The 26,840-nt window shown below is 41.4% G+C and overlaps 1 protein-coding gene across 10 annotated transcripts in view; it reads right to left on the bottom strand.

Annotated features, from left to right (window-relative positions):
* The window catches only part of Obsc (Obscurin), a 980,481-nt gene that overhangs the window by 458,572 nt on the left and 495,069 nt on the right, over positions 1 to 26,840 (bottom strand). The window contains exon 1 of one of the 10 annotated variants that reach the window (XM_068225415.1): positions 18,016 to 18,138. The exons of 8 other annotated variants lie outside the window; for them this stretch is intronic. The gene's annotated coding sequence lies outside the window, so the exon portion shown is untranslated. Of the gene's footprint in view, positions 1 to 17,827; positions 17,994 to 18,015; positions 18,139 to 26,840 lie in introns of those variants that run through there. One more of the 10 variants, XM_068225416.1, reaches the window with a different exon arrangement.

Below are 26,840 nucleotides of genomic sequence, written 5' to 3'. Positions count from 1 at the left end.
TATACACACGGTGTTGCACTTAAGGATTACCATTATCACAATAAAGTAGCAAGGTGAAATATACTGTAAAAGTAAAATCTTCGACATTTTATTATGCATCATGTCTATAATGTCTATAATGGCAATTAAGATGCTCGTATAAAAATTATGAAACTCGCGTGCATGATATACAATTTTTTAACGTCCTCTTCAACATATTGCTGCACATTTTAAACAAGCGAGTGTAAATTTTCTATACGGTATGAGTCGTGTCGCTATAACGCTTGCATTCGGAATACGGTCGAGTCCAATTCTATCATCGGCAGCCCGTAATAAATTTTTCGGTAGGTTACCATCAACTCATCAGGTACCTGTTGGGTTTGTTCATTAAGAAGGAGCAAGGATACTACTGCCTTTCCGTTCCTTGCACCTTCCCATCCCAAAGTTATTGAAACCCTATAAGCCTATGAGTACGATGTTATGCATGCAACAAGAAAATAAGAGACGCACGCGGAGGTGTTGGCATTTTTTAAAATGTATCGAAATCTAACGACACAAAGTTATCGTTATCACATTCAAACACACTCAGATGCGACCGACCTGAGCTGGAATCGATCCTGCTATATTGAGAACAGAAGGGCAATAACTAACCGATTGTGCCTCTGAGGTCAGTTTAATTTCTATCTTTGCGAATTTTGAAGGGGAGGAGGTTATTCACAATCAAAGTCCAATTATTTGGGAAGCAAAAGGAAATATATCATATGAGGGGCTTATAAGCCAAGGGGTACAAGTGTCATCCTTACAAAAATTAAGTGCAACGTTGGATAGCTAATGCATAGGAAACGTTTGTGGCAAAGGGGTATAAGTGAATGTCCATCAGGTGCTGAGATCTAGCGGTAGAAAAAAAGTACTAACTGAATTCGCCGTTTGGCTTAGAAGCCAAGGGTAACAATAATTTATCACTGTAATGTGTCAATAATATTTACTGTTTGTTTAGCACAATAATAGTGTGTCTGTAAGGAAGAATGTCAACATATTTAAACAGTTTGACTTGAATAATATCTACAATAATGGACCGTGATAGTGATGAACCCTTTCCTAACCTATTCGGAGGTAAGTGTTCAAATGGATTCATTTACCAAGTTTCTGTTAACTATTGTTATAAAACTACTACTCCTTACGAAATCAAGCTAACATTACTGCACTTTTTTGAAAGTGTATCATAAACGTTTCTTAGAATTTTAAACACTGAAGACGTATGAGACTTCTGTACTTTTTGTTATGTGAAGTATTAATAACATTAATTAAACAAAATTTTACAATTTTACCTATTAAATTTAGTTAAATCCGGTAGTATAATTTCCCCTTTCATTTTCCCGTTGTGCCTAAAATGACTTTCACAGAATACTTTAACAACCTAGACCTAGTTCTCATTGTGTAGGCCACAGAAGCTGAAAAGGTATTTTTGTTTAGCATTATTATTTTAATGATAGTTTTGTTTTTATAGACGACACCGATGAAGACCCGAATTATGTCAACGAGGATTCCCCAAAATCTGAAAGCTCAGATGATGAAGAGGGAAAGTATGTAACCGATCAAACTGTTCCTGTCAGACCCAAAAACAATCAAAATAATGAAGGTATTCGAACTGTCATACTGTAAGACTCTGATATTCGAAAAAAGTACAAAAACAAGCCTGTTGAAACATGAACTATAACGCCTCTATAATTCGAATTCTACTAACATCAATCTCTATAGTTCAATCTTCCTCTAATTCGAAATAAATAGGTTGTTTCTTGAATTTTCGAATAAGTGAGGTTCTACTGTACTTATAATCTACCTCAACCAATACATACAATTTTGAACCTATTTACGGTGTTTTGTTCTACAGATCTTGGACCAGATGAAGCACCACCACGAAAGAGACCCAAACATCCTGGCCGTAAGAAAACAACAAGGAGTCACTTATGGAAAAGAAATGTGGCCAAGAAAAATCGCAACAAGGGTAAAGCATATGAGGATAGGAAAGGACGACAACACGAAGAAAGACAGGTCATACTATGTATTCGCCAATGTGGATATAAGTGAAATGAACATTTTCCTGAAGAGGAGAGACACCAACTTTTTAATGAGTACTGGGAGTTTTGGGAGTTGGGAACTTCAAACATCGTATCTAAACTCTTGTGTGAAAATTCAGGAACCCCTGAAACAAAAGGATCAAGCTCAGGCTAGCTACTCAAAGTCTATCACTTGTGTTTATACTTTTCTTGGAGAAAGAGTATGCAAACAATTTTTCTAAGTACTTTGGGAATTTCCGACAAGAGGGTAACTAACGTCATATGTAAGAAAAAAGTTCCCAAACTGGTATTAGGTCCAAAGACAAAAGAGGGCATAGACCTCCTGGTAACAAACTCCCTCAAGTTAAGGTTGAAAGTGCCACAGAGCACATCCGAAGTTTTTCTAGATATAGTAGCCATTGCTCACGTACTTGTGCACCAAATCGGAAATACTTCAGTGGTGACTTAAATATTAAGACGATGTACAGTCTTCACCAAGAGTATTGCCAGGAAAGAAATGTTAAGCGTGTAAAACTAAGTTATTACCGCTCCATATTCAATACACAATTTAATTTAAGCTTCCACAAACCTCAAACAGATACATGTGTTACTTGTGACAAATTACAGAATGTCATAACTAATGGGCAGCCACAAGAGAAAGAACGAGCTCTTATTGAGAAAGAGTTACACTTACACAAGGCAGAAAATGCTAGAAAGCAGTTAAAGGATGCTAAAGAAGAGGTTAAAAGAGATAAAACTCACGTAGCAATTTGCTTTGACTTACAAAAAATGCTTTCATCACCAGTGTTGAATTGCTGCATTTTACTACTCTCGACAGTTGTGGACTTACAACTTTTGTGTCCACGGCCTAGGGACTGGAAATGCCAACATGTGTATGTGGTATGAAGGCCAGGCTTTTAGAGGATATGAAGAGATGTTATCATGTTTGTATAAATTCGTCAAAACTCTCCCATCTACAGTTAAAAGAATCACAATGTTTAGTGACAATGAAGGGGGCCAAAATAAAAGTCGGTTTACGGTCAAGTTCTGGTTGTTTATAGTACAAAACACACATATTGAACAAGTTGACTATAAGTACCTCCTGTCTGGTCACTCGTACAATGATTGCAATAGAAACTTTGGTGTAATCGAACGATGCCGAAGACAATCCAGCAAAAGCATTTACGTACCCCAAGATTGGATGGATATCGTTGCAAAATCATCCAAAAGATTTTTGGTGGCTTGTATGCAAGATAAAGAGTTTCTATCCCTGGAACCTCTCCAAGACGACCATTATGTAAAATCGGCAAAGGGTATCAGAGGAATGCAGTGGCTTCGATTTTGCAAGTCTGACCCTTACACACTTTTTAACAAAACCACTTTCAATGAAAACATGCCATTCTCAACATACACAATGAAGACCAAGCCTGCGCCAGGAAGACCACCGGTTAGACGACCTGTGCTACTCGAGCTGCCATCGAAAAACTGCCATCCAGGTATCAAAGGTAACAAGTTCAAGGATTTGCAAGAACTACTTCATTTCGTGCCACCATGCATTCTACAACGCATTAAAACGTCAAACAGAGCAGCAAGGTGGAAGAATAGAGGGAGGTGAGGATGAAGATGTCAACCAAGGAGCCTTGAATAAGAAGCAGACCATATTTAGGACAGCGACAATGATGCATAATGTCATAATATAATGTAATGATACCTAATGTTTATTAAGAGACAAGACCACGAGACCACAAGACCTTCCTCTTTTTTATTAAAATACTGGTTTTCAACACCCTGTTTTCTTTTCTAAAAACAGAAATCCTTTTAGAAGCCAAGGGGTACAAGTGCGACATGTTAATATTTGAGTGTTAACATAAAACCTAAAAAAAATTTCCGATAGTTTGAAATTCTTCATAGAATTTTATAATCGTGTAGAATTATACTACAAACATTATGTGGTCATAATAGTTTTTGAAAATTTTGAAAAGGGTTTTAACTTTAAAGTCGTTTTTCTCAAAACTATAAAAAAGGACACTTGTACCCCGTGGCTTATACGCCCCTCATATCTGAATAACATTCATTTCATATTATGACGAAATTCTCTCTACACTTTATGATACAATAGCTCATTTTCGGGCACTTTTATTAGAAATCGTACCTGATTGGTTGAACTCCAATTCACACTAATGTAAACACGGATAGTCAGCGAACATCAAACTTAACCTAGATCAATTGCTTCTTCGCCTGACTGCAACACCTGAGGTTCCATACCCACGTACACCAAAAGTGTCGTCTCTCCATTCCCAGCTATTGTCTAGGTTAATCCATTTCCGATAAAAGAAATATCGCATATATCACAGTATATAATAAGTTTCGGAATACTTTCATTAATCCAGGACCGGACGACCAAGTTTACGACCTTGGTAGCTTATTGGACTCTTTACCGCTTCAAATAACATTAAATTTGATGTTTTATTACCACATAACTCTATGTACATACATCTCATATCTTTCATAGCAACATACGCGTACAACAAAACAAAAAGCGTCACTGCATGAGCATACAACACGTACAACAATAGTTACAGAGACTCGAACCCTGGCTTTTCAAATGGGAAATTCAAGTCAATCATCATAAAATGAAGTACATTTCACTAGGAGACATTTACATCCTCAACAACACCTTACACTACAACCCAACCAGCCACAAATATCTTGAAATTACATTAGATGCAACGCTCAGATTACAAGAACACATACACATCACACAGCGAGCTAGACATCACGTCCTAATGTTATACCCACTCATACATAAACGTAGTACCCTATCTCGCTGCTTGTGGCTTTACGTCGCACCGACATAGATAGGTCTTATAACGACGATGGCATCCTATCTCAATGAAATATTAAATTAATCTACATTACACTTATACGACCCATACTAACATTTATGCAATCTCAGCCATCGGCTTTATTACACGGTCTACTATATACAAAATACAAGTCATCCAAAACTGGGAACTCCACCTGGCAGTTAAAGACTACAAAACCCCTACAGTGTAACTGCACTAGATCACAAAAGTACCTTATATTCTAGACTACGCAGTAACTCTCACCACAAACTTCTAGAACAATATCCAACACATCAACAACCCACTCACGCAAAACCTAGGACGATACGAACCAGACCGACGGGATAAAAATAACAGACGTCCTAAATACATATTTCTAATTAAGGACATCCTCATTAACCCCTATTAGGCAATCCACACACATCATAAAATCTAACTCAACAATGTCATACCCGCAAATAAGTCACATTTAACAGTAAATAAATAATACACACCAAATTATTAAACCCACACCAAACTTAAGAGCACGTTTTTACATCCTCTGATTCCCAGTACGGCGAGTCATACCGAACAGCAGAGGCGAAGCAAATCTAAATAGGCGTCATCTTTCAAATGTGCAAACATGCTTCCCAAATTTCGTTTATCTAGCACAACTCAGTCTTGATGATGGGATTTCATGTTTCGCCAATGTATGTGAAGTGCAGTACCTTCGTTGTTTTTGTACCGCGTGCTTCAGAAACAAACGGCCCAGTAACTTGAGTGACCCAAGAACAGGTGCTTCGCAGAAATAGACTTTCGTCCAAATTCCTGATATGTCTGGAACCTCTCTGCATTACCTGTGCAGGGATGGTCTACTCTTACTAAAAACGAATGCTATGGGTTCATTATTAGAAGCAAACGAGTCCTTCTAAGATTCACTAGATGAGAGTTCAAGCATTGTGCATGACGAGAAGGGTATATGTTGACGTTACGACTTCGCACACAGTGAAACATTAGTACATGTCCCGATTGCATGTTGTTTCTTATTGAATGGATCAGGGGCGTCATAACAAAGAAAAGCTGGCGGATAAAACGGATTTCATTTTGTGGGCTACAGGTGTGACGTAATTTTCACAACATTACCTGGTAAGAGGGATGATATTATGGGAAAGAATAGAGCATAAAGTACATAAAGCATGTTGTTGAGGGTCTTAGAAAGCGTTATGTGGTGTATAGTGCATTGTGTGGAACAACAGTATGGGCATATGAAAACATTGTGTACAGAAATTGGCACTGCGGAGTAACGAAAATAAGTTATACTGGTTTATTTATGCTGTTCGTTCCATCTCTCGGGACGTTCTTCTATAGGGCAGATTACCCCGCAGTACAGATAATGCTTAGAGGTTGCCGACAAATTGGGAGTTTGGACTGAAAATGTACTTCTTCGAAGCATCTATTGCTCCAGGTCAATCACGTTACTGACGTGTGTGTATCTAAAACACGCTCTACATCCGGTAGTTTTCTAATACTAAATTATGGATGTCTTATTAAATATCTTCCTTTTTTTACAGTTTGCTTTAGGCGTACGTCATACAGACATAGACAGGTCTTATGGCGACAAAAAGAGCTAGGAGTAGGAAGGAAGCGGCATCGGCATTAATTAAGGTACAGCCTCTGCATTTGCCTGGTGTGGGAATGGGAAACCATGAAAAACCATCTTCACGGCTGCTGACAGTGGAGTTCGAGCCTACCATCACCCGAATACAAGCTCAAAGTTATGCGACCCCAACCGTAGGGGCAAATCGCTTGGTTACAAGTACCGATCTGGCATTCAGTCATCGTTCAAAGTGGCTAAGACACTGCTTTTTAAGGTTAGAAAACACATATTTAAACCTTCTACTACTGTTCTATCACTTCCTCTACAGGAGATTCATATTTACATTATATAGTAAAAGGGATAACATATCCAGATAACAGTTTCATTTATTCAATCATATATTCATGCCTATTCGGTGACTATATTCTCTCTCATTTTTTATTTTACAATTTGCTATTTTTGTTTCTGTTTGCTTTACGTCGCACTGGCACAGATAGGTCTTATGGCGACGATGGGATAGGAAAAGGGCTAGGAGTGGGAAGGAAACGGCCGTGGCCTTAATTAAGGTACAGCCCCAGCATTTGCTTGGTGTGTAAATGGGAAACCACGGAAACCCATCTCCAGAGCTGCCGACAGTGGGGTTCGAACCCACTATCTCCCGAATGCAAGCTGATAGCTACGTGAATCAAACCGTGCGGTGACTTGCCCTGTAACTCTCTTTTTCAGATATTTTTCCGAACACAGTGGCACAGTTGTTTAGTCGCTATTTCTGATCCGAAGATTAAGGATTCGATACCGTTTGTGGTAGTCGGTATTTGAGACCTATGGGAGTAGATTTACTTTCAAATTTCTTGCCCCCACACCAGAGCCTCTTAAGATGATAATAATAATAATAATAATAATAATAATAATAATAATAATAATAATAGGCTTCTAAGAACAAATGGATCACGTCAGTTAAGTCAGATATGGAACAACTAGATATACCACCGGGACAAACTCATGACCGACTACTGTTCCGTCAAGCCATCCGACACGGAGTTTTCCCAACGTCCCTTACAAGTAAGAAGACTACAGGAACTAAGTGGACCGAGGAGAGAAAGCGGGCTCATAGTCAGCAAATGAAGGAGTATTGGAAGAAGAAGAAAGCAACAACTTTACCCAAGAGTAGATACGAGCCCCGTGGTCCTCAGTAGGCCTAAACGACTAATAATAATAATAATAATAATAATAATAATAATAATAACTGCTTTACGTCCCACTAACTATTCTTTTACGGTTTTAGGAGACGCCGAGGTGCCGGAATTTTGTCCCGTAGGAGTTCTTTTACGTCCCAGTAAATCTGCCGACACGAGGCTGACGTATTTGAGCACCTTTAAATACCACCGGACTGAGCCAGGATCGAACCTGCCAAGTTGGGGTCAGAAGGCCAGCGCCTCAACCGTCTGAGCCACTCAGCCCGGCCCTCTTATGATCAATGGCGTGCGACAGCCGATTGACATGGTCATTGTCTTTTCGCAAAAGCAGCGGCTTTTCGATTCCCAATCAGTTCATGTGTGATTCTTGAAAATATGTCACATCCCCGTCGTCTGAATTCTAGGTAGAACTGGGGATCTTGTTGCTATGGGCACGGTATCACCAGTGATGTAAAACTCAAGATGATTTGATTACTTTTAAGACTCATACCCGTATACGTTTATTATTATTATTATTATTATTATTATTATTATTATTATTATTATTATTATTACCGGACTCGCGGTCTAGGGGTAGTGTTCTTGCCTCTCACCCGGAGGCCCCGGATTCGATTCCCGGTCAAGACTAGGTTTTTTACCTGGACCTGAGGGTTGGTTCGAGTTCCACGAAGCCTATGTAATACATAACTGAGAACCTATCAAGCGGCGAGATAGTGGCCCCGGTCTAGAAAGTCGAGAATAACGTCCGAGAGGATTCGTCACATTGATCACGCGACACCCCGTAATCTTCAAGCCTTCAGGTTGAGCAGCGGTCGCCTGGCAGGCCAAGGCCCATTAGGGATGTAGTGCCATGGGGATTACTACTATTCTTCTTCTTATTATTACTTCTTTTATTAGGGATGTAGTGCCATGGGGATTATTACTATTCTTCTTATTATTATTACTTCTTTTATTGTTAGTGGCTTTACGTCGCACCGAAACAGATGTCTTATGGCGACGATGGGATAGGAAAGGGCTAGGAGTTGGAAGGAAGCGGCCGTGGCCTTAATTAAGGTACAGCTCCAGCTTTTGCCTGGTGTGAAAGTGGGAAACCACGGAAAACCATCTTCAGGGCTGCCGACAGTGGGACTCGAACCCACTATCTCCCGGATGCGAGCTCACAGCTGCGCGTTCCTAACCGCACGGCCAACTCGCCCGATATTATTATGACTATTATTATTATCCAATCAACCCTGACGGGTATGTGATTGAGGTAACTGTAGATCGTCCCTGGAGGTAGATGGTGGATGGAAACAGTGAACATACGGTGGATGCTCAACAGTTATTCTAGCGATGAATGTGACTGAACTTGAAGCATCTTCATTTTCAACAAATTTCAACCTACAATGTTATATGGGATACGAGGAGTTATAACCCTCGCCATTCAAGCAACTTTCTCTAAGCAACCATACAGCGGGCAAGAGGATACTCGATATTTGTATTTGAATTTTAACTTCGTCTTTCTTTCTTAATCTGTTTACCCTCCAGGGTTGGTTTTTTCCCTCGGACTCAGCGAGGGATCCCAGCTCTGCCGCCCCAAGGGCCAGTGTCCTGGAGCATGAGACATTGGGTCGAGGGATACAACTGCGGAGAATGACCATTACCTCACCCAGGCGGCCTCACCTGCTATGCTGAACAGCGGCCTGTGGGGAGATGGGAAGATTGGAAGGGATAGACAAGGAAGAGGGAAGGAAGCGGCCGTGGCCTTAAGTTAGGTACCATCCCGGCATTTGCCTCGAGGAGGAGTGGGGGAAACCACGGAAAACCACTTCCAGGATGTCTAGGTGGGAATCGAAACCACCTCTACTAATTTGACTTCCCGAGGCTGAGTGGACCCCGTTCCAGCGCTCGTACCACTTTTCAAATTTCGTGGCAAAGCCGGGAATCGATCCCGGGCCTCCGGGGGTGGCAGCTAATTACACTAACCACTGCACCACAGAGGCGGACTTTTAACTTAGTACTGCGTGAAAAACAAGCTTGTAGTTTTGCGTGACTGTTAGTACCGGGTGAGTCAGCCGCGCCTGACATGTTATGTTGTTACGCATCCCATCGAACGTCACTGGTGTCGTTATGGTCTATTCTCCTTTGCCATTTACCACGCAACAATCGCCTTTAATCACTCACTGCACCATTACCTTTGCAAAAACATGTACCGTATGCGACAGGCATTTACACAATGCATCAAACTGCCATACGGTTATGTAAAAAGTACGTGCCAATTATGAGCTTTCAGTAGGGTATTAAATGAACCCTAAAAGCGATGGCATACCGATACAAAACGTGTGTGCATTTGTGAAGCGGAACTAGTAGTCCGTCTAGTAGGCTTTCTGGAAACCTACTCGCTGGAGTCGCCATGGTGTTATAGGTTAAGTGCGGTGCTGTTAATACAGCTGCGTTTGGTAGGTGGTTTCGAATCCCACTTGAGGCTGTAAATTTGATTTGCATTTTGTACTTCGAGAATCATTCACAGGGTCAATGTATCCGAATGCCCTCACGTCGTGGGTTATTTAATTTATTTATTTAGTCTGGCACTGTTCTAGGCCATTAGAGCTGCTTATGTGGATGTTTTATAAGCAGTGCTGGACGAGGATAGAATGGTTGGGGGTTTGAATCCGCTTGACTGAGCAACAGCCTGTTAGCGCAGTAAGTGTTCGAATAGGTAGCCTTCTGCAGTAATTCACGTTTCAGCACGCCGCTGAGCTGCCATTAGGTCTCTTTGTAGCATTGTATGTTTTACGTATTCACTGGCTTCCGTAAGAAGGTTTCGAAGGCTTTCAGGATTTTCCGGCTGCTGAGCGTACACTACATCCTTCAAATACCCCATAGGAAGAAGTCCACTGGCGTCAAATCGGGCTATCTAGCAGGTCAGGTGACAGGTCCTCCCCTCCTATCCATCGACCGGGATGTGTAACATTCAGGTAGTTGCGAACATCTGCTGACATGTGAGAGGAGCTCCGTCGTGTTGATACCACATGGTTACACGATTACCCAGGGGCACATCCTCCAGCAGCAATGGTAGTTGGTCTTCAAGAAACTGTAGGTACCGGGATTCTGTCAAATGATCCTCAAAGAAATATGGTCCAATTAGGTGATCACCCAATATTCCACACCGGATATTTATTCCCCATCGTGCCTGAAATACTGCCTGCCTTATCCAGTGGGGATTTTCAACACTCCAGTAGTGCATATTATGACGATTCACAGAGCTATTATTATGAAATCGTGCCTCGTCAGAAAATGAAATGTGAGATACAAACGCTGGATCATTTGACACTTGCGTCAGTATCCACGCACAGAAATCACCACGAGTTTCGAAATATCGTCCGTGGAGTTGCAGGTGATACGGACGAAAAATCTGGAATGCAATATCCTTACAACAGATGGCTGATTTTGGCCTGTTGTGCTACTGTCCGGGTACTCGTGTGAGGATTCTCCCGGAAAGTGTCCAAAACCATCTCAGCAGTTTCACCGGACGTAACTGGTTCCTCTCTAACAGGACCTGTTCGGGAAAGTGACGAAGTTATACGCAAACGCCGCTCCACCCTCCTAAACCTGTTTGCACCGAGCTCGATAGCTGCAGTCGCTTAAATGCGGCCAGTGTCCAGTATTCGGGAGATAGTAAGTTCGAACCCCACTGTCGGCAGCCCTGAATATGGTTTACCGTGGTTTCCCATTTTCACACCAGGCAACTGCTGGGGCTGTATCTTAATTAAGGCCACGTCAGCTTCCTTCCCACTCCTAGCTCTTCCCTGTCCCATCGTCGCCATAAGACCTATCTGTCTCGGTGCGACGTAAAGCAACTAGCAAAAAAAAAACCTGTTTGCGTTTGGTTGTTGTCTGTGTGGAAATCCTTCCTGGTACAGGCGCTGTCCTTCCTGTGCGTTCTGTCTTGCTTCGCTGTAGATGAGAAGCATGTCAACATACTCATCTGCTGAATACATAGCGAAGAAATGACCAGGAATGCTAGGCTACACCAAGTGTCAGGCCACTACACATTCAAAATGCATGCTATTTGTCGAATGTGGCACGAATGGCCTCTTATTTGATCCGCAAAGTTTAAAATGTGAATAAAAATATCGCTCGTGGGATTGGAACCCACCAACCAACGCAACATGCGTCAACACGTCCGTGGTTAGGCCACTACACCACGGTGATTGTTGCCTCCAGTTTAACAGAAAGCTTACTTGGTGTAAAACTATGTCCCGCTTTACAAACTCACACACGTTTTCTATCAGTATGCCATCGCTTTTAGCGTTAATTTCCGAACCAATCGAAAGCTTATAATTGGCACGCACATTTTACATAACCGTATGACAGTTTGATGTATTGTAAATACCTGCCGCAGACATGTTTTTGAAAAAGTCGTGCAGTGATGACGCAGTTAGTGCTTTAAAGGCGACTGTAGCTTGGTATATGGCAAAGGAAAGTCGACCATCACCCCACTGACGTTCGTTGGGATGCCTAAAAGCAGAAACGTCAGGTGCGCCTGACTCACCCGGTATAACCACAATACCTGTAGTTCCATGTGGAATATGAACCATTGGGACGTGACATTGCATTTGAAAAATCCTGCTAAAATTGGCTGGAATTCGAATAGCGGCCGCCCAGTTGGGAAGTCAGTAACAATACCACTCGGCTATCACGCCCTTCTATTTCATGACAATTTTATCATTGCTGATATTGATGATGTTTAATGTTGTAATTAAATGTGTTTTAATCTAACATCAAAAGTTAAATTTTAAGAGACGACGAATGACGGAATTTTACTCCAATGGACAATCATTAGCGTTCCAATACATCTCCCTATGCGGATCTCTCACACTTAACCATTCTTATGTCAGTGGAATATGCCGAGATTACATTCCACACTCTTGAGGAAAGAAGGCAATTGCCTAACCAACTAGGCCAGGCAACTAATGTTTATCTTACAATCTTTCCAATTATTTCTTATACATCTCATGAGTAACAATTTTTTGTTTTTTGATTTTGTTCATACTCTTCCTATCACAACCATTCTTAAATGTCAGTGAAATACACTGAGATTCGACTCTACGCCCTCGAGGAAAGAAGGCAAGTGTCTAACCAACTACGCCAGGCAGCTAATATTTATTTAACAATCTTTCTTCAGCATTTCATGTAACAAAATTCTTTAGTTTCAACTATTTCGTAGACGAGCTCTCACACCATAGTAGAAATGAGCATTTGTGCCATTCAGATATCCGAGGATTGAATTTCAATACTGAGAGGAGTTCCCAGGGTGTAGTTTTCCCTCGGGTAATTCCACGTTTATTCCAATATATTGTTGGAATAGAGCCTAAGATTCAAATCTCAGACTTCTTACCCCAGTTTGAAGGAAAAAAAAAAAGTTGCTCGACTGACCCCGCATGCCTCAGGAGAGGGCGAGATGGCCGAATGACATTGGCTTCTCACCAAAGCGGTCTCGGTTGGAATATCACCCAATACATGTGGGAATTTTTGAAATGAAAATCAATTTGCTAGTGGTTCGGATTCCACGCAAAGCTGGAGGTCCTGTGTTGTGGTCAAATATTAGTAGTCATATAAAACTCGTAAGTTCCCTTACTTCTCCGTACTTAAATAGGTCTACTGCTTTAACCAGTCCGGTTCGAAATGGAGGACGGTGTCTGTGGTTTCAGTTTTTAAGTAGTTATTGTTTTATGTAAGAACACCGTAGTCAACAGTCCCTGAAATCAGTACACGTGAAGTCTGCCTGATTATTATGTGACTGTAATGTCTGTACTGATGTGCATATTGAGCTGTGATTGGGGAAAGAAGTGTCTCCAGTCCACTTCCTCAGAGGCCTTCAATTTTGAAGCATATTATGTCGACAACGAAGTCTCTGGCTGAGTCTGCATTGCTTTTATTTTCTTTTTTATAGTTTTCCTTACGTCGCAAGGACAAAGCTAGGTGTTATGGGGACGATGGGATAGGAAAGTGCTAGGAGTGAGAAGGAAGCTACCCTGGTCCTAATTAAGGTACTGTCCCCAGCATTTATCTGGTGTGAAAATAGGAAACCACGGAAAACTATGTTCAGAGCTGCCGACAGTGGGGTTCGAACTCATTATTCCCGAGTGCAAGATGATAGCTACATGGCCAGACAGCGCAGCCACTTGTGCGGTCTCTCGCATTGCTGACTTACTTGTGTCAGACTCGACAGTTTCATCTTTCCTATTCAACGTTCTTAGGTATTTCTTGTTTTAAAAAAGACCCCCATAAAACCCCATGGCACTACAGCCCTTAAAGGACCTTGGCCTACCAAGGGACCGCTGCCCAGCCCGAAGGCCTGCAGATTACGAGGTGTAGTGTGGTCAGCACGACGAATCCTCTCGGCCGTTATTCTTGGCTTTCTAGACCGGGGCCGCTATCTCACCGTCAGATAGCACCTCAATTCTAATCACGTAGGCTGAGTGGACCTCGAGAAAGCCCTCAGTTCCAGGTAAAAGTCCCTAACCTGGCCGGGAACCGAACCCGGGACCTCCGGGTAAGAGGCAAGCACCTTACACCTACACCACGGGGCCGGCTTTTAAAAAAGAGCAAGGTTGTAATTTTACGTGACTTGATATCCAAAGGGACTAGACTTTCCATTTCAAAAATTCCACGAACACTGGCCGGGGTTTGATCCCCGACCACCTTGGTGAGAAGCCAGCGACTGCATAATTCGGCTTCATGCCCAATTCCTTATTCGCTTCTCACCCTGATGGTGTTAGTTTTTGCGAAATTCCTCCCCATACCTTTCGTGGCCTTTTCTGGCGAGTTATGGAATTTATCGTGCAATATATCTTCTGGTGTGGGGAAAGCAATGGCAAACTACCTCACTCCTCATCACACTTTCTAAGCTTCATTATTGCACCGCCTTCGGGTTTCGCGATTTCCTTATAACCGTATAACTTTCGGTGGTGCTATTTGAGGATCCAACCAGCCTCTTGGCTAATGACTTCATATTTCTGTGTGGGCTAGAACATGGTTGTTACTTTTATAGATCCGTATCATCAGTGACTTTGACAAAATGAAAGAGACTGAGGTATGAGCGTTGGTAGTAATACCATTCCTTTGCATTTTAGAGGGATTGATAGACTGATAGGCAAGAGCAATTTGAGCTCGGTGAGGAAATCGAGGGGCAAATGGGTAAATCTAGCAACCCTTTATGACCTCGGCTAGGCAGCTCTGTGCAGTCACTTAATGAAATGAAAATGTTCGCCCTGGTACCTGGTAGTCAACAGACCCGAGTATTTACCGGACACAGAGCATAAAGATCTACGATTTCCACACATTTTAGGGGCCTTGGAACATTAGTGTATTTAAGAACGAACTATCGTGATGTCCATGATAGTGGGTGCGACTAATTATTTGGATCTAAGATCGGGTTGGTTGTCTCTGGACTTGAAATAAAATCCAATCCTCAGATCCGCGGAAAGAGTCTGGAAAATCCTCGAAGGAATGTATATTCAGTTTAGTTGCTACTAGTGCCATTATTCGAACCTTGGATCTCCATACAGTGCATGCAGCTATCCAACCTTGTAATGAGGATCGAATTAACGAAGGTTGAAATGTCTACTTTCAGATGGAATGTTAACTACATTACCTCCCGAACAGTATTAGATTAGTTCGAACTATATTCTGTTTCTTTTACAGACAGTCACTCTTTGTTTGTCACCAACATTACAACATTACAATCTGCTTTACGTTACACCGACACAGATAGGTCGTGTGGCGACGATGGAATAGGAAAGGGCTAGGAGTGGGAAGGAAGCGGCCGTGGCCTTAATTAAGGTACATCCCCAACATTTTCCTGGTGTGAAAATGGGAAACCACAGAAAACCTTCAAGGCTTCCGACAGTGGGGTTCGAACCCACTATCTTCCGAATGCAAGCTTACAAATGCGCCTCCCTAACCGCACAGCCAACTTGCTCGGTCTACTAACATTACACACATCAGATAGCACAATACAGTCACTCCCTCTAGCATATAATATTATAGGCTAGTTAGGCTAGCTCTCAATAGTAACATAGGTCATCTTAAGGCGAAGTGAGTACGGTACATTGGCTGTAAAACAGGTCCATGAATACCATTTCACGCCTGGGAAAATGTCCTACTCATTGAGCAGGTGGCATAGTGGTGATGACTGACACTGTCCTGGTAAAACATGTACGTGAACCATCTCAATAAGAGAAACAAATTATCATTGGCTCGATAGGACGAGAGGCCCTGTCCTAGCTCTTGTTGAGGCTGGGAATTAGTCACTTAGTTAAATTTACGTGTTTGCGGTATTCAGGAGACATGGCAGAAATAGCCAGCACTCACAGACACTATTTGTAGCTATGACTACCTCCATAATCTAATACCACCACAATACTGACTACACTGACTAATACTTTGCTTCCCATCCGTAATGATCTAATAACTACGTCATAAAGTAATCCTTGATCAGTTGTAAGCCCTATTTTGTTACGCTGGTGCAAGAAAATTATCGATTCCCGATCTGATAATATATAAAAATAGAGGAACAATTACGTGGCTAAAATACTAGTAAATATATAGCAGACCCTTGTGGTCGAGTAATTCAGCTGATTCTTATGACCAAGATCATTTAGTGCCTTACCTGGCAGGTGTATTTGACACCGATATCTACTTCACATCTCTCGTACACAACACTGCATTACTGAGTTCCGAAATTATATCTATGATGTTATGATGAATATAGATCCCTTCCTTTAAGAACTTAGCTACAATGGAATGACTGCAGATACATTTTGTCCTTGCTTCCGTAAGTGGTGCACACACAAAGTGATAAATCTCAGAAACAACTATACCTCTAACAATTGGTATCAATATCTAGCTCAGGACATGTGTTGAAGTTCTTTCTCAAAAATACAAGCTAGTTCGTAAAATAAAGGTATAAATCCATTCTTGACCATAAAGGTGTTATGGATACTCATAGACCTATTCCTTCAGAGTAATTCGCATAACTAGCAAGTTATTAATTTGCATTTCACCAATAGTTCTTTAAGTTACCGTGATGAATAGTTCAGACGGTAGAGCGCTCATCTTCTGAGATCAAGTTACTGGGCTTAGTTCGGTGGTATTTGAGGGTGTTCAAATACGACAGCCTCAGTTCACTAGATTTACTAGCAAAAACCAAAGTCATCTCCGTACAGGTCATGAAGGCCCTTGGAGGGGTGAAAAGTAAAGGCTTCCACTATCCATAACCTCGGCACTTTGGTGGGATAGAGTGGTTAGTTCCACATCCCGCCGCCTTTGCCTCCAGGAATTAACTTGGTACTCATTTTTTGTGTAGGCTGAGTGAACCTCAGGCCCATGCGCACCTCCGGAAGTGAAAATCTCGTTTCTTAATGTTTCTACTTCCTGACGGGGAATCGAACCTTCCGGGTGTACCGAGAACGCCTTTACTGGCTCGGCCAGGCAGCCCCTAGATTTACTAGCACGTAAAATAAATCCTGCGAGAGAAATATCCAGTGTCCCAGCTTTTTCGAAAACCGTACAAGTTGTCAGTGGGACGTAAAACTAGTAGCTTATTATTATTATTATTATTATTATTATTATTATTATTATTATTATTATTATTATTATTATTATTTAAGCCATGTAAACCATTTATTCAGACCGTGCCATTTTCTAGCCTAAGGTGTTTTTCTAATTATAATAACTTCATGTATTGTAACTAAATGTAACAAAATGGGAGTGCAGCTTAAGGAATGTATAGACAAGTGCATAACTAAACGATAAAAGAGTCGAAGGGCTTCTCATAAAACACCGTCCTCATATTTGTGAAATAGTGAGGGGAAAATCGAAGAGCAAGCAATTTAGAATGTTCGCTGAAAGTAATAATTTACGGATCTCTCGCAATAAGCGGAAAGCACCTTTAATAACCACACGTTCACAGCCAGATAATACTTAACAATTAATTGTATAACAGAACTCGGACCGAAATTGTCTTGCGCTAAATTGAATAGGAGTTCTACTTCACTGCTAAAGATACGCCACTAAAAATACTCTCCCCTGAATTCTTACATTCCTTCTGGTTGTAATCCAAAAAATATGGAGAGATGGTCTTGATGGAAATAAGCTGCCGGTAAGCAATGACAAACACAAACTTACTGCACTGGTAACGTTACAGCAAACAATCCAAATTGGTGAACAGAGAACAAGTGTGCTGGAGGCTGCTGGGAGGACACTACAATGCAGTGCAGCGATGACACTATTTATGATAGCTGAAGCAGCTACGGAGGATGCACTTATAAATACAATGTTATTGTTGGTTGCACTTTGTTGCACTTTTGTATTACCTGGTGAAAAGGAAGTGAACTGTTGGCTTGAGACAGAGAGAGACAGACACACGACACGATCCACAAGCTGGCTCTGACCACGGACTGCTCGCTACCCACAGGACACGGGCTACGCCACTCACTCCGGCCAAATCCGGGCCACGGTATGGGCTAAACTTAGAGCACACCGTCTGCTCCCTCACAGCTTCAGGTCGCCTCCCATCGTCCCATTCAATACACTAGTCAACGAGCACTGTTCAACCCTTCCAATTTAGAGTTAAGCCAGTTCTTCCTTGTTTCACTACACTATCACCAATTGAGTGTGGAGTGGCTGGTTTAAAACAGCCAAACATAGTCAAAATTGTATTTTCGAAGTGACTTCACGTAATCCTAATCTATCGACATTTATTAGAAAAACAATAATAATGTCATTTTCTTTACGTCCCACTAACTACTTTTACGGTTTTCGGAGACGCCAAGGTGCCGGAATGTAGTCCCACAAGAGTTTTTTCACGTACGAGTAAATCACCGGCACGAGAATGACGTATTTGAGCACCTTCAAATATTAGAAAAACATACTTTAGAGGAAGTAAAGTTGCATATGATAGAATCCACTAGAGAATTTCAGGATTAGGGTTAACAACACTGGTACCTGGTACACGAAGAAAATGCCCTTCTTGGCGCCAACCCACTACTGAGTATTTCTTTGATCATTAGTAGTATGATGAGTTGTATTTAAATGAAGAAAAGCGTAATAAGTCGAAAACAAATCCCAGTTCCCGCGAGCCGGAGGAATTAACCATACGCAGCTGTAATCCCCAGCCCGACCGAGAATCGAACCCAGGCCCTCTAAACCAGGCCAGTAAGCTGGCCATTGATCCAAGGAGCCGGACGGACAAACTGTTTGTGTCTATAGATCACATAATGATATACAAATCTGTATCATTAACATTTATTAGATAGTAAACTGAAATAGTTTTTGTTGTATGTTGTAAAGGACTTGGGACACCGAGATCAATAGCCTCGTTCACTTGTTGTGTATGAACTCTGACAAACTACCTCACTGCATATCTGTATTGGCGTGTATTTCGGAGAAAGTAGCCATGGTACTCCAGGTACTATCCTGAAGTTAAAGTAGGAAAGAAACGGATAACGAATTCTAGGATGTAGAACTAGTATTTCAACACACGTCTTTTCTCAGTTGTGTTATCTAACACCGAGTACACCTCGTTCCAGTCCTTGAAACCAAACTGAAATTTGTGTGTCAACCAAACCTGGGCCACCTGATATGCTGATCGCTAGAGCATGATGGCAGACCAAAGTAATGCAATTTTAAAAATAAACAAGGTGCTTCGAAGTGAATATTTTTTAATCTTTGTTTAATGGATTCTAAAATTAGCGCGACTGGTTTATAATATTTAGTGTAAATACTTTTGCTTATGTTTCGTGATCTTCTAGTGACATAATTGAGATAATGACTTCACCTTAATACTGTCGTTTAGTACTGACAACAGCAAAGAGGTCAATTTAGCACCTTACGGAAGTAATTAAGAAATATGGTTTCGCAACAAACACAATAGGCGATGAAATGTTTCCGTTTAACATATAGTCTTCATATAATTCATGGAGTCTCTCCATGAGGACTTCTTTTTTCGTAACCACGGAGAAGATATTAGTTGTCGGACAGAAATGCGGTTTCTAATTTATTTACTTATTTATTCATGAAAATTGTTTATAATGATAAATGCATTAGGTAGGATTTGGGAATGGTAAATGACTATATAAACATTTTTTTTTTTGCTAGTTGCTTTACGTCGCACGGACACAGATAGGTCTTATGGCGACGATGGGATAGGGAAGGGCTAGGAGTGGGAAGGAAGCGGCCGTGGCCTTAATTAAGGTACAGCCCCAGCATTTGTCTGGTGTGAAAATGGGAAACCACGGAAAACCATTTTCAGGGCTGCCGACAGTGGGGTTCGAACCTACTATCTCCCGAATACTGGATACTGGCCGCACTTAAGCGACTGCAGCTATCGAACTCGGTATATAAACAATTACTGAGTTAAGTAGAGTTTACTTATTCTGGAACTGGTTCCCAGTCTTCGCTCGCAAACTTGTCCTATTTAACTTAAAGAACTATCACTTCGTAGAAAATACTGTTCAGTGTCTTATCTTGAGAAAATGATAGAAAGTCTGGATTCATAGCTGGTAAGATGAAATCTTTACAGTACACTATGTGCTCTGGTATGAGCTGGAACAAATTTGACGCTTTCATCAGACTAACTCAGTCGGAACTTTGGCATTCACAGTAATTGGTTTCATGTCTCGGTAACTACTTTTGTGGTAGTTGGAGATGCCTAGATGCTGGAAACCGTGTCCCGAAAGAGTTCTTTTAAGTACCGATACGAAGCTGGCGTTATTCGAACAGACTGACACTCTCCTAGAGAGATTATTCTCATACTGCAGAGTCTTTAAAATCTATATCAATTGACTGGACGACAACAAAATTATATAAACATTATTATGTTAATCTCCATAAAATGGTAATGGAATGGTATAAAAATCTTTCTCCAGAGATATTTCGAAAAAGTGTGGAAGAGGTTACAAGAATCTGGACGTTCGTATCTCATAAAAAATACCAGGATGTTAAGTCTTTTCTACTTCAGAGTCAAGATTCTTTCATTAGATCCACTCTACAACGCACATATTCAAGCATACCATCTACTCTATTAGGTTATATAAGCTGAGTATAGGACGAATTAGCACAGCACACGGCAAGTTCTCTATTGGAACAGGGCGTCCACAGCACAAACGCAGGATGGATTACGATGGTATTCATGGCTTTCTTATCTGAAGGTAATCGAGCGGAAGGCTATATTTCCTCTTCGTGATGACCCTGAAACCAAAAGTAGAAACCTTCTTAACGAACAATTTACAGAATTTCAAGAGCTAACCCGATGAATTTACTTTAATACTGAAATCGTCTTCACAATCTCCCGAATGCAAGCGCACAGTTACGTCACAAAAACCGCGTAGCCAACTCGCTCGGTAAGGCTGAAAGTGATTCAGATTGGCGCTAAATTAGTATTCTTATCTTGGAGCCGGTGGGATAACAATGTTAATCAGGCGCTTAACTACTTATCAAGATTGCGGGATCGAATTTAGGAACAGTTGTTTGTCACTTAAGAGTAACACTGTACATTGCAATACGCACTGAGCGGAGTGATGGTGGATTATTGTTTTAAAGTCCGGCTCCATGGCTAAATGGTTAGCGTGCTGGCCTTTGGTCACAGGGGTCCCGGGTTCGATTCCAGGCAGGGTCGGGAATTTTAACCATAATTTGGTAATTTCGCTGGCACGGGGGCTGGGTGTATGTCGTCTTCACCATCATTCCATCCTCATCACAACGCGTAGGTCGCCTACGGGAGTCAAATGAAAAGAGCTGCATCTGGCGAGCCGAACTTGTCCTCGGACACTCCCGGCACTAAAAGCCATACGCCATTTCATTGTTTTAAAGGGAAGTACAACTAGGCAACCATCCTCGCAGAGCGGAGTGGCCGCGCGTGTTATGGAGCCACGCTCTACATTCGGGAGACGAATTGGTTCAAATCCCACCGTCGGTTGTCGTGAGAACGGCTTTCTGTGGTTGCCATTTTTTTTTCTAATTGCTTTACGTCGCACCGAACACAGATAGGTCTTATGGCGACGATGGGACTGGAAAGGCCTAGGAATGGGAGAGAAGCGGCCGTGGCCTTTATTAAGGTACAGCCCCAGCATTTGCTTGGTGTGAAAATGGGAAACCACGGAAAACCATTTTCAGGGCTGCCGACAGTGGGGTTCGAACCCACTATCTCCCAGATGCGAGCTCACAGCTACGCGCTCCTAACCGCACGGCCAACTCGTCCGGTGTTGCCATTTTCATTTCCAGGTAAATGCCGGGACAATTCCTATCCATAGGCCAGATCCGATTCCTTTCAATTCCTTATTCAATTTCAGTCAGCATTATTCATTTAATCTTCATTAGCTCCTCAACTACGGTTGTCATCAGGAAGGGCATCTGTCCGTAAAAAGATGCCATAAATTTCATCTCACGTCATCCGCATCTGGAAACTGGACTAAGGGGTTCGCTAGACATACAAACAGGTACATAATGTAAACTGCGAGACACTTGTATCAGTAGATTATTGCTTAGTGAAAAATGCTTTACACTCCCAAAACCGAGCGAGTTGGCTGTGAGGTTAGGAGCGCGCAGCTGTGAGCTTACATCCGGGAGATAGTGGATTCGAGCCCCACTATCGGCAGCCCTGAAGATGGTTTTCCGTGGTTTCCCCATTTTCACAACAGGAAAATTCTGGGGCTGTACCTTAATTAAGGGCACGGCCGCTTCCTTCCTATTCCTAGGCCTCTTATCCCATCGTCGCCATAAGACCTACTTTGTCGGTGCGACGTAAATAAAAAATAAAAAAATAAAAAACCTCTCAAACTTCTACACGCCGGATTCTTTAAGACCAATAATAGTCGAGGACACGTTAAACATATTTATATTTCAGCTATCGCTTATTTGAGAGAGAACTATGCCGGCCTTCTCATTTCTCTTGCGTCAGATGGATTCTTTTCCTATTCTTCACTCGGCACTTTTAACAAAGCGTTAAGAGTGTTTGAGTAGAGCATGGGTCACTGAATCACTAGCTTATCTTCTGAATTTCTTCGGTTCGCTCTTCATCTCATACTATCTTTACAAGATTTCATGTTAGACCGAATATTTCCAAACATTAACAAATATTACGTAGGAAAGATACACACCTCATTTCTAATAACAACCTAAATCTGATGAGCTGTCTATTTTGGTTGGATCGTACATTGGAAGTTGGCAACGTTCGATAGTTACGCACGATTTGCAATCAAGGGTAGTCGCTCTCTAGCTATGCCTGATCAGTTGGACCTGACAGATGATGCCAGACAATCGACAAGGCCAGCACGTAAAAATAAATTTTTACCAGACCGATCAGACCCAGACACTCAGGCTCTAGAACATTAAACTGGGGAGATGAGAAATCTGGAAAACCGAGGTTCGAATAGTACCACTCACAGCCCCTATACCAATTGTCCGCAAAGCGGAGGGCGCGCCCCACTGGGAGTGCGCAGAGAGTAATGCAAGGGAACGCAGCTATGATCGCAAGTTCACATACTGTTACAAATTTCTTCTCTTTTATGAAGAGTTGTACGGTGAATCCAGGTAGGAAGTTCGTTCTCAGCCTGTCGGCCAGTGCAGAGGCAGTAAACAGAACACAGTGCGTACTGTGTGTGGACAGTTAACGCTCCTTAGTAGATGATTCACAGCGGAAAAAAACGCCCCATGAAATTGATTCGTTGAGTACCTCTCTCTTTAAAATACCAAATAAATAAAGAACAAGATGGGAATTTGATTGACGTACGATCACCTTCCACACCAGCTTCTGCTCTCACCAGTAATGTTAAGTGTAGAAACAAAAAACAAAAAATGCGTAAATATAAAGGTGATTTATCTGAAACTTGGCTTTACGAATATTCTTGTGAATAACCAGGCACGACCACAGTGCTTGGGTATTTTAGTCAATGACAGTCTTAAGCCTGTGAAAAGAGCAGTGTAGTGTAAAATAAAAACAACTGTTAATATTTTCGAGTACGTTGTAAAATGAAATCTTCGGTGCGTCTTATACAAAATAATACTGGATTATTTTGAATAAGGATAGGCCTATTAGTTTTAGTGTCAGTGAAATTCCAGAATTTGCTTTTTGTTGAATATCACTTTGATTATTATTATTATTATTATTATTATTATTATTATTATTATTATTATTATTATTATTATTATTAAGCAGAAGTCTTCTACCGCTATTCTCCGATATTTCTGAGGCCGAGGCAGCCACCCTTACTCAGTTTGGAATTGGACGGGAATTTAAGGCCTGGTGCTCTTCTTAAAGCTACGTGATTTTTCACGTGAAAATCCCAATCTCAAGTTACAGGCACTCAAAGCCCAGCCGTCCAGATAGGAAGTCAGCAACAAAGTCACTGATCCATCTTGCTTACCTTTACATGATTTAGATCATCATCATCAAGAGACAGATAGACCCACGCAGAAGATTTAGAGAACAATAGGTTCATGATGAGAGCAGCACAACTTTCTTCAGTATAATTTCGGGACTGGAAGTTATTTATCCTGACTCGGGAAAGTCCTTTTGAAATTACTACGGTATTTAACAGCGCAGTGCATACTGTAAAGGTAATCACACTGGATTAAGGAACAATATATTTCAAAACCTGCACCTCAAACCTCTGAACATTACTGTAGCACCTTCTCATCGACTTTTCAGAGATTTAATATTGAACTTATTTTTGTTGACGGTACGAGCTTATAAACTGAAGAAGTGTCCGTCGTTGTGTGTGACAGGTGCAGAAGGAGGTGAAATGTGAGTGAGCGTGTAACGTCGTTGAAGTTGCAACTTGGCAAGCTTTCTCCAAGGTCGGATGTGTTCATAAGGTGGACTTCGTTGAGTTTGGTTTCTGAGCACTAATTACCGTTCGACTTGGCTTCCTCATCACATCTCTCGCTTGGCTGCAACTACGCCTTAACTGATTAAAGAATGCGACGGCTCCTTGTTCTTCACTGTAGGTCGACCTCCAACTGAGTAGTGGTTCCTCCTTTATTCACATTTTAATTTGTTTTAAAGGTTATTTTAAAAGAAGTCTGATATCCTGTCCACAAAAGTACGTTAACGTGTCGATGAATCTACCAACACGAGGCTGGCATATTTGAACACCGTCAGGTATCACCGGACTGAGCAGAGATCAAATCTCCCAACACGACTTCAACTATCTGATATAGACTTATGTGAAATATTTTTTCTTTTAGTGATACCAATTTTAAGAAACAGTAGGAGACAATCTACTATGCCAGTTTCAATAAATAAGAAATGAGCTTCTCACTAGCGATACGAAGTAGTTATCATATAATTTTTGGAGTTTATCGTGGACAACAGCTGCTTTTCAGTGCATGTTAGGTGCGTCCGATGGCACGTTACGGTCGATGTGTGTATAATGAACACTAGAAAGTCTTAAAGAAACTCCTTATAAATGTTGAAGAGTACATATTTCACCTAGAATTTTAGTTCACTAGTTCGACATAAAGCAACAGCAATAATAATAATAATAATAATAATAATAATAATAATAATAATAATAATAATAATAATAATAATAATAATAATAATAATAATAATAATTTATTGTTTGTTAACTTCAAGTTAAAAGTCACGCCACTGTTATTTGGATTCCACATAAAACAGGAGGTCCCGTCGGTATGATCGCGATATCTTGTTCGTGGATCGTCAAAAAGCACCACACTGTATGTGGTTATAGGAACACAACAAAAACCGATGGCAGCGCTATAATGAGACGTATATGATGAGTAGTGAGGTAGTTTGTCGTTGCTTTCCTCACCGGGTCAGAAAGTGCTATTGCAGCACAACCGAGTCATATCATCCAGACACACTGGTCATGCTATGGATGTAGTTACTCACAGCATCATCCATACCTCAGTAGCTTCCGTAGTGTCACAGCCATAAATGCAACTGAGACTTCAGTGGAAGCTACATTTTACTCTGTCCAGTGAAAAGAGATAGATGAAAAAAAACACTGCTGCATCCATCATGACAAAGCAACAGGTGGCGACTGCGGTCACGTTAAAATGCGTTAAGTTATAATTTCGGGGACTGGTTGGATCGTAAAATAAGCGACACCGTAAGTTATATGGTTGTCCGGCCCCGCGGTGTAGGGGACAACGCGTCTACCTGTCACCCGGCGACCCCGGGCTCGATTCCCGGCCGGGTCAGGATTTTTTAATTGTACATGATTAATAACCCTGGCCTGGGGACTGGGTGTTTGTGTCGGCCTTAACGTAACTTTCCTCACATTCAACACTTTACACTTCCGCAATTTCCAAATACACACAGGTTCATAAGTCATAACATATGGTGCAAAGTAGGGGCAAAAGATCTTAGGTCGACGCCCCGAATAAACTGCATTTTTGTAAAAAAGAAAAGTTATATGGTTTGTTACAGCGAGACACGGTGAGCAATAATAATAATAATAATAATAATAATAATAATAATAATAATGATGATGATGATGATGATAATAACTTTCGAATGAAAATTCACACTATTTTACTCGCTGAGCTAGAAAGTGAGCGCTATCTAGCCAAGCGATGAAGGCGTGCTCGGCTCACCCGGGAAGACGTGGTTTTTTGTTTCTTCGTCGGGAAATTAAGAGGCACATGGCCCTAAGGGCCTGCACGAGAAATGTTGCCAACGGTTTTTAACGTCGCAAGAACATATACGGCAAGTGCTCCAGTAAAGACCATTTAAGAACTATACAATTATATCTTTTTATCTCACTTTGTGGCAAGATTACGAATAATGGAAGACTTTCGTTCCACTACACTACAGGTCTTCATGGTCTGGGCAAAGTTTTTTTCCTTTGTTTTGGATAGCGTTATGAACTGGTTCTCATCCGGTAAATATCAGATATCTCATAGGATTCACAGGCTCTGTCTGTGCCCTGAATGCCGTTACATATAAGGAAGTTGAGACATAGAATATTTCACAAATATTGCGTCCTTCAAAGGATAGCAATTCATCTCTTCCTTCACAGAAATTGGGTACAGAATTCACTGAGGAGAAAGGCAAGTCATTTCACCCCTCATCATCATTTGAAGCGCTCCAGAACTTCGCCGCTACAGCAGATTACAGGCCAGGAAGTGTGCAGGGAGGACAGTTCATTAAGGAGACAAAAGACGAACTGCTGGC

This window comes from Anabrus simplex, chromosome 1 (genome assembly GCF_040414725.1).
Source record: "Anabrus simplex isolate iqAnaSimp1 chromosome 1, ASM4041472v1, whole genome shotgun sequence".
Taxonomy (NCBI): domain Eukaryota; kingdom Metazoa; phylum Arthropoda; class Insecta; order Orthoptera; family Tettigoniidae; genus Anabrus; species Anabrus simplex.
The sequence above is the reverse complement of the archived record's forward strand: the minus strand, read 5'-3'. Positions and strand labels throughout refer to the sequence as shown.